The following is a 13,998-nucleotide window of genomic DNA, read 5'->3' as shown; positions in this document are numbered from 1 at the left end:
TAGTGAGCACCACTCCAGCTCCACTACTAGCAAGTGTAGAGGAGCCATCTATATGTAGTAACAAGTTACCTTCATCTTCTTCTCTAAGTCTTGCTTTGGTCAAGAATTCGACCAAAGATTGTGCTTTGATAGCCGACCTGGGTTGGTAAGAAATGTTATATCCACTAAGCTCGATAGCCTATTTAATCATTCTTCCTAAGGTTTCTACTTTGCCTAAAGTCTCGCAATGGGACATTAGTACACAAAAAATAGAATGTGATAAAAAATACGGCCACAGTTTTTGCTGTTATAATTAAAGCGAAAGCTAATTTTTCTATGTCAGGGTATTGGTGTTTGGCCCCATTTAATACCTTGCTCACGTAATATATAGGTTTTTGGCATCCTTCTTCTTCTTTGATGAGCACGGAGCTAATTGCTTGCTGACTTGTTGCCAAGTAGAGGTATAAGGTCTTGCCAGGTGTCGGTTTGGTGAGCAAGGGTGGTTGTGCTAAGTATGGTTTCAGATCTTGAAACGTCTGCTGACATTCCTCATCCAAGACGAAGCACTTGGTTTTTCTTAGGGCCTTAAAGAATTGTAAGCTTCATTCTGCCAATTGGGAAATGAACCTCCTCAGAGCTTATTGCGGTTAGTAGGGGATCTCATCTCTTGGATAGTTTAAATTTTCTTGGGTTTGGCGTCTATCCCCTTTTTTGTCTCCATGCATCCTAAAAATTTACCACTTCTTACTCTAAAAGCGCACTTGGCTTGATTGAGCTTCATGTGATACTTCCTCAGCATGTCAAATATCTATGCTAAATCAAAAAGGTATTGGTCTATCTACCTTCTTTTCACCAACATGTCATCAACCTATACTTCTGTGTTTGTCCTAGTTGTTCTCGGAACATGCAGTCCACAAGGCGTTGATACGTAACCCTTGCATTTTTAAGTCAAAATGCATAAGAATATAACAATAGGTTCCCCCAGATGTGATGAAGCTAACTCGCTTCTGGTCATCGAGATTAAGCATTATTTGATGGTAACCGTACGAAGCATCCATTAGACTCAATATTTCATAACCAGAGGTGGAATCCACTAGCTGGTCTATACAAGGTAAGGGATAGAAATATTTAGGGCATGCTTTATTAATGTCCCGAAAGTTAATACACATACACAATTTGTTACCTAGTTTAGGCTCTAGCATGATGTGGGACAACCACTTTGGAAACTGGATTTCCTTTATGTGTTTTGCTGATAACAATTTACTTACCTCATCCTCTATGATTTTATCCTTCTTAGGTCCGAAACGCCTCTTCTTCTGCTTTATCGAGGGGAAGGCTGGATCTGTATTCACACTATTTATAATTACGCTAGGGTCAATACCTACTAGGTCGCTAGCTGTCCAAGCAAAGACATTAGCATTCTTTTCAAGAATGGTGGTTAAATATCTTGCTAGTGTATTGCTCAGCTGGGATCCTATTTTTGGTAATTTTATCCGGTTCTCCTGACACCAGCTAGATGTTTAATAAATCCTCTACTGGTTTGACACAAGCGAGGACCACACATCTTTGGTCCTCCTGCGGGGGAAGCTCCTACTGTTTTCTTTGCTGTGAGTGTCCACCTCTATCTAGTTGTTGCTACTTTTTGTTACCTCTACGTAGCACTTCTATGCTGTGTACTGGTCGCCTTTGACTTTCCTTACACTATCTCCAACAAGGAACTTCAACTTCATAGGATATGTAGAGACAACGGCCTGGAAGGTGTTCAGAACAGGCCGTCCTAAGATTAGGTTGTATGCGGACAATTGTCCACGAGCAGGAAATGGACCATCCTAGTTCTCCTAATGGGTTAAGATCCCAAGGAGAGGGGAATTGAAATCTGCCCTAACGGGTAAACAAACTCTCCTGCAAAACCATATAAAGAAGTGACCACGAGCTCTAGCGGGATGTCCCCTAATTCTATTTGTAGATATACATTGTAGAATAGGACATTCTCAGAGCTACATGAATCCACAAAAATAGGTTGAATAGTATAATTAGTTACCGTTCAAGAAATAACAAGTTCATCATTATGAGGCAAATGTACTCCCTAGGCGTCAGCAAGACCGAAATGGATCATTGGTCCTCCTGCTAGTGCCTTGTTGTCTATCTCCATGATGGTTGGGTAAGTGCACTAACCAACACCTCCTGGTGAACTGTAGGAACTTCTAAGATAGTTGTATTGAAACGTTGAACATAAGTCCTCAAGGTTTGTTTCTTCTCCTACTTGACTGCAAAAAGGCTAATAGTTGACTTTCTATATTTCTTGCTGCTAGCAAACCAGTGTTGGAAGAGGAAACTTAATTCTGCAAAAGATTTAACTCATCCAGTTGGGAGCTAGTCAAATTATTTGTTAGGGAGAATTTGTTAGCGTAGTAAGGAAACCACGACATTTAATGCCATCAGTTTACCTGTGCAGTAGGGCTGCATTCTCAAATTTATGGATGCGTTCAACTATATCTGTACTACCATCATAAGTAGGTAAGTGCAAAGGTGCTCGGAAATGGGCGGGAAGTTCTTTGGTCATAATGTGTTTGCTGAAAGGAATGCCTCACTCAGCAGGTAAAGTCTCCTTAGCTACTTGATGGAGAAGTTCTACCATTTCTTTCTTTAGGGATTGCCAGATGCCAAGGGGCTGTTGTCGTGCTGCCTCTTTGCCTGCAAAGTCAGCAGGGGTGGCTCGATGCTGCAGTAGCCTAACAGAAATCCTCTTATCCATACCTCGACTTCAAGGAGTTCCTCCTCTCTCCAACTACAAGGAGGGTCCTGCTTCACTGGCTTGAGATCCGCAAAGTTGAGATAATGGTTTCCGTGATGAATTGACGAAGTTGCTCAGAGAAGAGCGGGTTTAGAACAGTAGGTCCAGCTGCTTGGTCGAGAGATAGAGTTGGAGTTAGAGTGGGGGGTTTAGCTCTGGTGCTGGGTCCAGTCGAGGGATGCTGACATCTCCCACAATAGGATCCACAGGTACAACAAAAGGCCCAGAAGCAACACTATTTTAATTTGCCATTTCTCACGTCAAAGCTCAAGTGTTCCCACAAACGGCGCCAAGGTGCTTACTAGAAATTTGACCACACCAGAAGGGTCAAAGGACCTTAAAAAATAAGCGTATGCTTAAGTTAGTAAGAAAACAAGGAAAAATAAAATGAAAACTTGAAATACAGTGAGAAAATATTGGAATATGATTGAAAATTGTGAATATTCATGTGAAATGCAATTTGCAACCCTGAAATAGCTTAAAACCCGAGAGAGAGTAATTGTAGCAAGAGAGATTTCGAGAACGAGAGTGATATTGATGATGTGTTCTGGAAACCTGCACAAGACCTCAATTTCAAGGCTTGTATAGAGTTGGATACAAGACCAATTGCTGAGTGTCATATGTAATTGAAAACCTGTCGGACTTGGCCATCACACGCAATAAACCGTTACTGATTTGGATAAGAATGGAAAGATATAGGTGAGGTGGACTAAAACCTGCCAAACCTGTCTATTTTTCCATGAATGAGTTATTCACAATACTTCGAGCTCTTTTATGTTGGATTTACCTGGAACTACTTGAAGATATTTTAGGGTAACATGTATAAATTTGTTGAGAAACAATACAACATGTTCTCGCAGTTGTATGATGACGTGCTCGGCTCAAATGGGCTTATTTTTTGGGTCTACCAGTTCAGTAAAGCAGCAGGTGAGCTTGTGGGCCTTTCTTTTCTGCTCATATCTGTCCTGTTCGTAGGCCCTTTTCCGTCCGGCTGATGAATCAGTTAGGTCTTTAACCAGTTGGGCTAGTATGCACTTATAGATAGTGGACGGATATTAAATGTATCAAAGAAAGTTTAATACCAACCAAATATTTTGAAAACACAAGCCACTCTTTATCCTCTTGCAATGGTTAAAAATTAAATATAAGCTTTAAATTCTCCAAGACTTACATATATAATAATTAAAGGTGTATTTCCACAAGTCCTATTAATAAAAAACTTAACTAATGAAATCATTCTTGCAAATCCTTTTAAGAAAATCTTTCCTATAAAAACTATTAATGTGATAGGGGTATCAATGAAGTAAGATATTTAATAATCTCTAAAGTTAATCAAATTTATTTTATAAAATAATATATTAATTCATTACATATAAAGGGGCTACCTGAAAAATCCTAAATTACACGAAAAAGTTATAAAGATTCAAAATAAATTTGAGCTTGAAATATGTAATGAACATCCAAAATGTATTTTGGCATAGAAAAAAAATATTATGGGTCTCCCTTACTGGAATGAACTTTCAGAGAGAAGTATCTCCACTAACGTAAATTCTTGCTAAATGAACTCTGAATATTTAGAATTATACAAAAATAAAATTAAATCTCTAATAGAGAAAAAATTAATTAGATCCTCGAAATTACCTTGTCCATGCACTGCTTTTTATTGTAATATTCATGCAAAAAATGAAAGATGACGACCTAGACTTGTTATAAATTATAAAAACCTCTTAATAAAGTGTTAAAATGGATAGATAATTACAAAGTTGAATGAAAGATGAAGACCTAGTCTTGTTATAAATTATAACCTTTTTCAAAATTTAATTCAAAGTTGGGATATTGGCAAATTCAGATAAACAAATCATATAGTTACAAAACTACATTCACAGTCCCATTTGGACATTATGAATGAAATGTTATGCTTTTTGTCTTGAAAAATGCACCTTGAAAATTTCAAAATATTACGAATGATATTTTTAATAACTTCTCAAACTTTATCATTGTTTATATAGATGATATTTTAGTTTTCTCTAGTATATAGAAGATCATTTTAAGCATTTAGGGTCTCTTCCTTATCCTCAACCAATTTCTTCTTATATTTGCCAGTAATTTAAAATGCTCTTTTTTTTCCCCTTGCTGCTTAGTTGTTATGAATAATTCAGTAGCAGTTGTTTAGCCTTGCATTAAGCTAAGTATAAGAGTATAATGAAATAAAAGTGCACAAATGTAAATAAGAAAACTTACAAAATTAAAGTGCTCAGTCATATGCAAAAAGAACTCCTTTTAATACTAAGGGCTACATTCCAATCTACCCCCTACATTTTTCAGAAATAGCTAAAAATCCACATGTGTTTTAGAAATAGGATAAACCTGCCCCCTCCCCCCCCCACCGTAATTTAAAAAGTTTAGCATAAAATCCACTTTTCATAAGAAACTAATGGAAGGTGGGATGAACGCGCCTGAAGTGCGTTTGGGGTTGATTTTTTTGCATATTTTAACTTTTTTTGTGTTTAATTGAGTAAAATGCCCTTATATTATATTTAAAGTTACTATGACTACATTGAGTTTTTTGGATTTTTTTTGCATTTTCCATTCTTTTAAAAATATAAATTCTTTTAACATATAAAAAATAGAAAAAATTATATTACAAAGACTAATATACTACAGTTTATTTTTAAAATTTAGAAATGTACATGAATATAAATATTAAGCAATTATAATAATTATAAGTTATAAATTTATTTAAATATTGTAATCATTATAACTATTTAAAATTATTCTTAATTAACAAAAATATATGTTTAATTTAAGTAAAATAATTATTATAACTATATAAAATTATATTTAATAAACTAGAGTATATATTTAAATAAATTTAAGTCCAAGAATTATTAAAATTATCATATATTATTCTTAATTGACTAATATATATTTAATTATTTTAATTATGTAAAGTGACATTTAATTAACTAAAATATATTTAATTAATATAATTGAGTGAATTAAAAAAATTATAGAAAATTGAGGGCGACGATGCCGGCCGCTGCCGCCCTCGCAAAGAAGGCACAATGATGCCATCAACGATGATGCCCGTCGACCTCTTTCTTTATCCGGGTGATGTCACCCAGATCTGCGTCACCCACATCTGTAGGGGGCAGCAGCCCCATCTGCTAGGCGGCGTCACCATTCCCCCAGCTGCAGGGGAAGGTGGGGGCAGGCGATGGGGCGGGGAGAGACCGCAGTGTGGGGGTGAAAGTTATTGTGAGGGGGGTAGGCAGTCGGGGGATGGGGGGTATTAGTTTTTTTTTTTACTTTTGTAAATATAATAATAATGTTTTTTATAATTTTGAATTATTTATATATACTATAAGTTAAATAATTTTTTGAATTTAAATATTTCATTTTTTGAAGATCTAACAGTTGAGATTAATTGATTAGATCTAACGATCATTATTTAATCAAAGATGATCCAACAATCATTAATAAAAAATTATATATATTAAGTAAAGGTATAACGGTCATTTATAAAAAGATTAACACCATTAGTTTGATTTAATAGAAAGGGGTAATTGAGCTATGATTAAGAAAACAAAAAAGTTTTTTTTTGCCTATTTTTAAAATAAAGGGAGGTGTCTTAACAGTCTTTGTAAAATACAGGGAATTTTATGCATCTTGCCATTACAAAGAGGGAAGATTTGAATATAATCTATTGCTGTAGATCATGAACCCTTCCAAAGCTCTCCCTAAAACTATACAAAAGGGCATGTAAATAGAGGGAGGAAAAAAACAAAGTGCTTGAAAAAGATATTTCACATCTCCATGGGATCTTTTTTTATTTGAGGACATATGGCGGCCGCAACTCGCCTAGTGTCACATGACTTTTCTCACATGTCAGTCAAAGTCAAAATTTGGAATTCGTTATCCATCGACACTATTGCTCACGTTAGTTTTCTATAGTTTTGGAGAAATTGCTTTCCTCAGACTCCAGCTCCGATCTTTTGTGATGATCTCCTCTTTTTTCTTCAGAAGAATATGAAGCTTCCATTTTTTATCGTTGAATGATCTCATTTCTTTTAATAATTGATTGATAAGATCTTTGATTGCCAGAATATGCAAGATTTACTAGCAAGTGCACTAGCCATCAAGTACTACACTAAATATCGATCTCACGAGGATTTAAATGAAATAAGTACAAAAATTATGATTAATTTGCAATTATTTGGATGAACAAGAATCAAGTGGTGGATTATAACTACGAAAAATAACTACTAACTAAAATAAATCAAAGAAATGTGTTGGAGAAGATTTGATAGTGAGGAAGATGCTAAGGGTATAGATCAACCTAATTGATCCACGAAATTTAACAGATTAATCTAACAAGCACGTGTTTTCACATGCTGAGGTTCTTCCCTATTTAATTTGATATATTCTCTCCAACTATACTAAACCTATCATTATCAAGGAAATAGTGGATCTCTCCAATCTAAAATCCATGACGATAATGCATTAAGATCTGCAAAAACCCTATGCAACCAGATGAATCATGTCATGCTTGTCAACATATCATTCAATTCACACTACAAATTTTCAGCTCATCAACATAATTAATTAAATCTAAGAGATGGTCAGACTCTCAAATTATAAGAACAAGCACAATAATTTGCAGACACATGAAAATAAAACAATAGATTAATCTGATAAAATATTAAAAATATTGTCTCAATTAGGCTTTCCAAAAGCCTTAGCGAAAATTGAATTAGTTCATCCTATCTAAATAAAATACAAAAGAGAAAAATGTAGACTAACTCATGGAATTGAAAAGGGCATGATCGGTCGGTCACTCCGGCGCCAGATCTTACTCCTCTACTCGTCTTGTCGTCCTCTCCTTTGTTTTTTTTTCAGAATATTCTAGCCAAAAAGTTTTTTTTTCCTCTTCATCTCCTTCTCCCTTTTATCCTAGTTCCTAATTGTGGTAGGAGAGGAAAAGAATCCACATACCATCAAAGTCTTTTTCTTTCCTTCTTAATCCTATTCCTACCATCTTCTCAAAATATTTACAAGGAAATAAGATGCTAAAAAATATGATTCCGATTAGTAATCAAATTAGAAAATTCGCCCATCACATATCTGATAAGCCGTGGTTAACTGGTTACAGTGAAGCCAGTTCCTGTCTTGCGGATTTCTGATAACCTGTGAGTCACGGGTTATCTCGGTAGCATTGCTATTGAAATATTTTCTTTTTCCATTATTAGTCATTTTCTTGAAACTTTCCATCCTTCCATAAAAGCACATAAAATGTCACAAATGCACCCATGAACAAGCATCGTATCACTAGAAAATAAGGCCGTCAATAGAAAAGTATATCATATAATTTGCATTAATCAAATTACCCCACACTTAAGTCATGCTGTCCTTAAGCATATAACAATTCAATCCAATCACCCTTTTTCAAACAAAAAATCCCATTCATTTCTTTCCATCGCAAGTCAACTCATGGCAACATTTCAAGATGAAGTTACTATTAAGGTGCAAGCAACAATACACCTCATAATATAAATTCGCACAAACCAAACAATGACCAATCATATCAACATTCATTTCGGAATCAAAATGCAAAGTAAGTTAACACCCTCACTGCAGATACACTCAATACGCTCAAAGTGTTTGTAGGTATATAACAACTCTTAAGTCATGTCGTGGCAATATTTTACCATATGCTTGCTCTTATATCACATCTCACTGCTTCATGGTGAAATAGAAGCAAGAATCAAAGGGTCTTTTTCGGATTGTAATGGAGCTTTAGGAATGGATTGGAAGAGAAAAAGAATCTAAAAAATGAAAGGGTTCTTTTTGGGTTCAAGGATTTAGGAGACGGTGCTTGTATAGTTTGCAACTCTACCAATTCTTGGTTCAAGTGTATACTTTGTCAGCTGCATACTCCTTTTTCTTCTTTTCTCAACTTTCTTCTTTTTTTTTTTGTCTTTTTGCATTGCATCATAGATTTTTTTCTCCATGTTTTATGGAGTTTTCTGATTTTTCCATTCTTTTTCTTTTTATTTTTTTTTCTTTTCATCAACTTCCACAAGCCATTTTGTTCTCGTTTTTCTTTCCCTCTCTTTATTTTTTTATGTAGGGAGTGGAGATTATGGATTTGAACTATAAATTCAAGGATAAAGAAAGTCCACATGTTGTCATTCTAATCCTTTAAAACTGGGGTTCAAAGGTCTAGTAAAAAAAATACAGTCGTGAAGGCTTGTATATTGGCTATAATGATAACGGAATTAGGTTTAGGTTCAATTGGGATACTAAGGGTGGAATATTTATGCAGGCTTAACAGCCTAGAATTTGGTTAATCGTAATGCCCTTATCACTTTCATTCCACCTAGCTCAACAATGCAGTTTCAACATGTATAACTGAACAAGTCGTAGAAAATCAAACCAAAGATAACACCACAACCAAATAAATACGAGAGCAATAAGATAAGTGCCCAAAAACTCACAAAAATTGGCTCATGTGTGTTACTCACAGGCATTCATCATTCAAAACAATCGTCAAGACAATCAAACAAATGCCACACGTTTGAATTATTCTCTACTCATGTCAATTATGTCTTGCAATCGTAACAATGCATTCATTAATCATATCAGCAAGAGTCAAATTGGGCTTTATCAGCAAAACTCAATGTGCAACCAAATCAAATCATGTAGACCAAAGATTTCACGAAGGTATAAATTCCACCCCACACTTAAGAATAACATTGCCCTCAATGTCTTATCTCCCAGAGATAGGAATGAGAAAAAGAAGGCATACTTCCCTGATGAGAAGAAAATTTCATGAAGGCATACTTCCCTAATGATGCCTAGAGCGAAAGTGGAGCTTCCCATCGACGTTGATGTCAGCCGGGGAAGTGTTATGTTGTTTTTACTGAGATGACATCACAAATAAGAACGTTATGGGGAGTCCATCATGAACAAAATTTAGAGGTGGGAGGACGCGGCGGTGCTTGTGCAGTGGTCACTGGAAAAACGCCAGCAAGGTGCTGGACAAAGGAAGAAACCAGAGAAGATGGTGACTGGTGAGTGAGGCGGTGGAGCAGTGATGCGTCGTGGGATCCAGCAATGATTGAGAACGATAGAGACGTGGTGGTGAACAATTGCGAATCAAGCGGCCAAGATGGGTGCTCTACTTCTATGGGTTGCTATAGAGGGAGGCGATTAGCTGTAAAGTGGAGGAGATGCCTGCACAAGTGTGCGAAGGGTTAGAGCTTTGATTTTGATTTATTCCTAAATTGGGATTTTTTTGAAGGAAAATAACAGGAAAGAATTAAGCAAAATAGGGAAAGAAAAGAGAGAAAAATCAAAAATGAAAGTAAGTGAAAATTAGGCATCAGGGCAAGGGAGCTGGTGGTAAGTAATGGGCTCGAGCTATCAAAGGTTTGCAAGACTACAAGTAGCTTCTGGATAGGCTGGAGCACGGGCTCTAAGAAGTTCGCTCGACTGAAAAGTGACCGTACAAAAAATACTCATGAGTTGCCTCCCACGAAATGCTTGTTTAACATCATTAGCTCGATGGTAGGATTCTCAATTTGTGAAAATTTGAGGAGGGAACTCAATGGTAGTTGGTGTCTCCTCGATATAGTGCTTGGGCCTTTGCTAATCCACTCTAATATGGACATTGTTTTTGTGATGCCGCTGATCACCATTCTTGAAATTTTTTTTTCTCATGTGAAATTCATGCCATGCCTTGGTATGTTCCTTGAAAAATTTGACATTCTTGTTGAATTGGTTCCTCCAACTCTTCATCTTATTAGGTTGATACCATTTGTCATTACTTGTCTTTTTCCAATTGAACAATACTTCGACTGGTGGTTTTACTTTTTGTTTGGTAGTAGATCCATTCAAAAGCAATGCCTTCTGCAGTTTTGACTTCACTCCTTGTGCTCTGTCTACAATACTTAGAACCTGTTCATGCTCTTCTTGCATGTCCTACAAATTATCCCCATTAGACTTTTCAATGTGATTCTCTTTGGGATCATCACATTTGACTAAATACGCATCATCAATTCCAAGGGCATTAATGCTATCAACTGCAAATATGTCATGCTCCTTCTTGTGCAGATATCTCATAGGTCCAACTACATTAAAAACTACATGTTCATCATTAACTCTAAGAGTTAGTTGACCTTTTTGCACATAAATCAATGCTCTACTCGTGGAAAGGAAAGGCCTTCTAGAATCAATAGCATATTCCTATCTTCCTCCATATCCAGCACAATAAAATCAGCAGGGATGATAAATTAGCCTACTTTGACCAACACATCCTCCACTATCCCCTTAGGATACTTAATGCTTCTATCATCTAGTTGCAAAGTGATTCTATTGGGAGTAATCTCATGCATTTTGTCGAAAATAGAATATGGTATCAAATTTACACTAGCACCAAGATCACATAAAGCTTTATCAAAATTGGTATTTCCTAAGGTGCAACGAATATAAAGACTCCCTGGATCCTTTAGTTTTGGTGGAAGTTATTTTTGTAAAATTGTCTGGCATTCCTCATTAAGCTTCACTGTTTCACCCCCTTCCCACATTCTCTTATTGGAAAGCACCTCTTTCAGGGATTTCTCATAGCTTGGCATCTACAAAAGCTCATCAATTAGAGGAATATTAACATGAGTCTTTATGAATATTTGTAGAAACTTTTCAAACTGTTTATCTATGTTAGAATTCAAAATTCTTGAGGGATAAGGAATATATGGAGGAACAACGTTTAAATTGAGTTTAAGAGGACTACCTTTTGTTTCCTGATGGGATTCCTCCTCTTTACGAACTTGTATTTCCTCCACTTGCTCCTTTGGTGGCTCATCTCCAATGGTTTTTTCACTTTTGACGGTGATTGTTTGACTTTCTCCTTTAGGTTTTTCTTGGTGCCACTTGGAATTCGACCCTCTCTTCTTCTGGAGATTAGCCTTACCAACTGACCCACTTGCATATATAGGTTTTGGAATCGAGTGTTTGCTGCAGTGATGAAATTGGAAAGCATGTCTTCGAGATTTCTTTTCTTCTCTTGTGGACGTGGTTGATGTGGTTGATGGAATTGAAGGGGTCCCTGTTGCTGATTGTTACTCCATGAAAAATTTGGGTGATGTGGATTGTAAGTATTGAAGTATGGCTTGAAATTAGACCTGCCACCATGAGATACAAAATTAGCATCTTCATTTATAACATTCGAATTCCCTATTTGGCAATCTTGACTCAAGTGCCCCATTTGACTGCATGCATCACAAGGTCCTACTAGTACACCATTCCACATTATAGCTCCAAATTTATCCATTCGTGGTGAATAGTGCAGCCATTTGAGCCGACAATACGGTTACTGCATCAACGCTTTGAATGTTAACTAGTCTTTTGTTGGTTCTCTCTTGCCCATGTGAGTACAGATTAATTTCTATCTCATCAACGATGTTGAATGCTTCTGACGGCAGTTTCTTCATGATAGTGCCACCTGCAACTGCATCAATGGTAGCTTGGTAGCCAAAGTGACACCATTATAAAAAGTTTGTACCTGTCGCCACACGGGTAGCTCATGATGAGAACGTTTTCTAGGCATACTCTTGAAATGTTCCCATGCATCATATAATGACTCCCTATCTAACTGCACAAAGGATGTAATGTCATTTAACATCTTAGAAGTTTTAGTAGGAGAAAAGTATTTAGCAAGAAAATTTTGAGTTAAAGCAGCCTATGTAGTAATACTACCAGCAAGTAAAGATAGAAGTCAATCTTTTGCTGTATCACATAATGAAAATGGAAAAAATCCTAAGTCTAATAGCAAAATCACTTACACCATTAAACATAAAAGTATCACATATCTCAAGAAAATTAGGAAGATGTTTATTAGGGTCCTCGTCAGACAAACTAGAGAACTGCACACTTGATTGAATGATTTGAATGATGGCCAATTTGATCTCCAAATTATAGGCTTCGACAGTAGACTTGGAAATGCTAGAAATTGTCCAATCAGCTGTTCGGAATGAGTACTCCATCATTGGTCTTTCTACGACTCCCACAATTTCCATAGTGGTTTCAAAGACTGCAAGTTGTTCTTCATCAGCTCTACCACTATTTTCACCTCTTTCATTGGTGTTTTTCAGTTGGTGGAATGTCTTTTCAATTTTTGGGTCATATTGCGTCAACTCTCCACTGTTGCTTCTTGTCATAAATCTGTCAACCAAAGAAAGAGACTAGGTGAGCTAAAAAGTTAAAATAAATATTTAAATTAACCAATATTAGCGAGTTCGGATATTATTTTAAATTGAATCCCCGGCAACGACATCAAAAATTAGATTGCCAAAATATATATGGTGCACTATCTAGTGCACTAGTAATCATGTAGTACAATAAATAGTGATTCCATGAGGATTTAAATGAAACAAGTACCAAAATTATGACTAATCTGTGATTATTTGGATGATCGAGAATCAAGTGGTGGATTATAACTACGAAAAATAACTACTAACTAAAAAAAAAAAAAAAAAACCATGTTAGAGAAGATTTGATAAGGAGCAAGACGCTAACACTATAGGTCCATCTAATTGATCTAATGAATGCGAAATTTAATAGATTAATCTAACAAACACATATTTTCATATACTGACGTCTTTTCCAATTTAATTCGATATACTCTCTCGAGCTATATCAAACCTATCATTTACAAGAAAATAGTGGATCTCTCCAATCTAAACTCATGACAATAATACATTAGGATCGGTGAAAACTCTATCCACTAGATGAATCATGTATATGTGTGTCAACATAACATTCAATTCACACTACTAATTACCCTATCCACTCATGTCGAATTCCTTTTCATTTCGTCAACATAATTTATTCAATCTATGATATGTTCGACCTCTCAAATCATAATAACAAGCACTATAATTTTGCAGACACATGAAAATAAAGCATTTGATTAATTCGGTAAAACATTTAAAATATTGTCTCAATTAGGCTTTCCAAAAGCCTTAGCAAAAATTGAAGTAGTTCATCCTATCTAGATAATACACAAAAGATAAAAATATAGAAGAACTCATGGAGTCGAAAAGTGGGCGTCATCGGTCTGTCACTCCGTTGTGCTCCTCCACTCATCTTCTCATCCTCTCCTTTGTGTCTTTCAGAATTTTCCAGCCAAAAAGATTTTTTTTCTCTTCGTCTCCTTCTCCCTTTTA

General features: G+C 35.9%; 1 non-coding gene and 1 pseudogene across 1 annotated transcript; one reads left to right on the top strand and one right to left on the bottom strand.

Annotated features, from left to right (window-relative positions):
* Positions 1-12,096: 12,096 nt before the first annotated feature.
* Positions 12,097-12,990, bottom strand: LOC148787817 (uncharacterized; annotated as a pseudogene).
* Positions 12,352-12,458, top strand: LOC148787818 (small nucleolar RNA R71). The gene has a single exon (XR_016066267.1). It is a non-coding gene; the product is annotated as a small nucleolar RNA R71 (small nucleolar RNA).
* Positions 12,991-13,998: the final 1,008 nt, after the last annotated feature.

This window comes from Sesamum indicum, linkage group LG6 (genome assembly GCF_026168435.1).
Source record: "Sesamum indicum cultivar Baizhima isolate 11 linkage group LG6, ASM2616843v1, whole genome shotgun sequence".
Classification (NCBI taxonomy): domain Eukaryota; kingdom Viridiplantae; phylum Streptophyta; class Magnoliopsida; order Lamiales; family Pedaliaceae; genus Sesamum; species Sesamum indicum.
The sequence above is the reverse complement of the archived record's forward strand: the minus strand, read 5'-3'. Positions and strand labels throughout refer to the sequence as shown.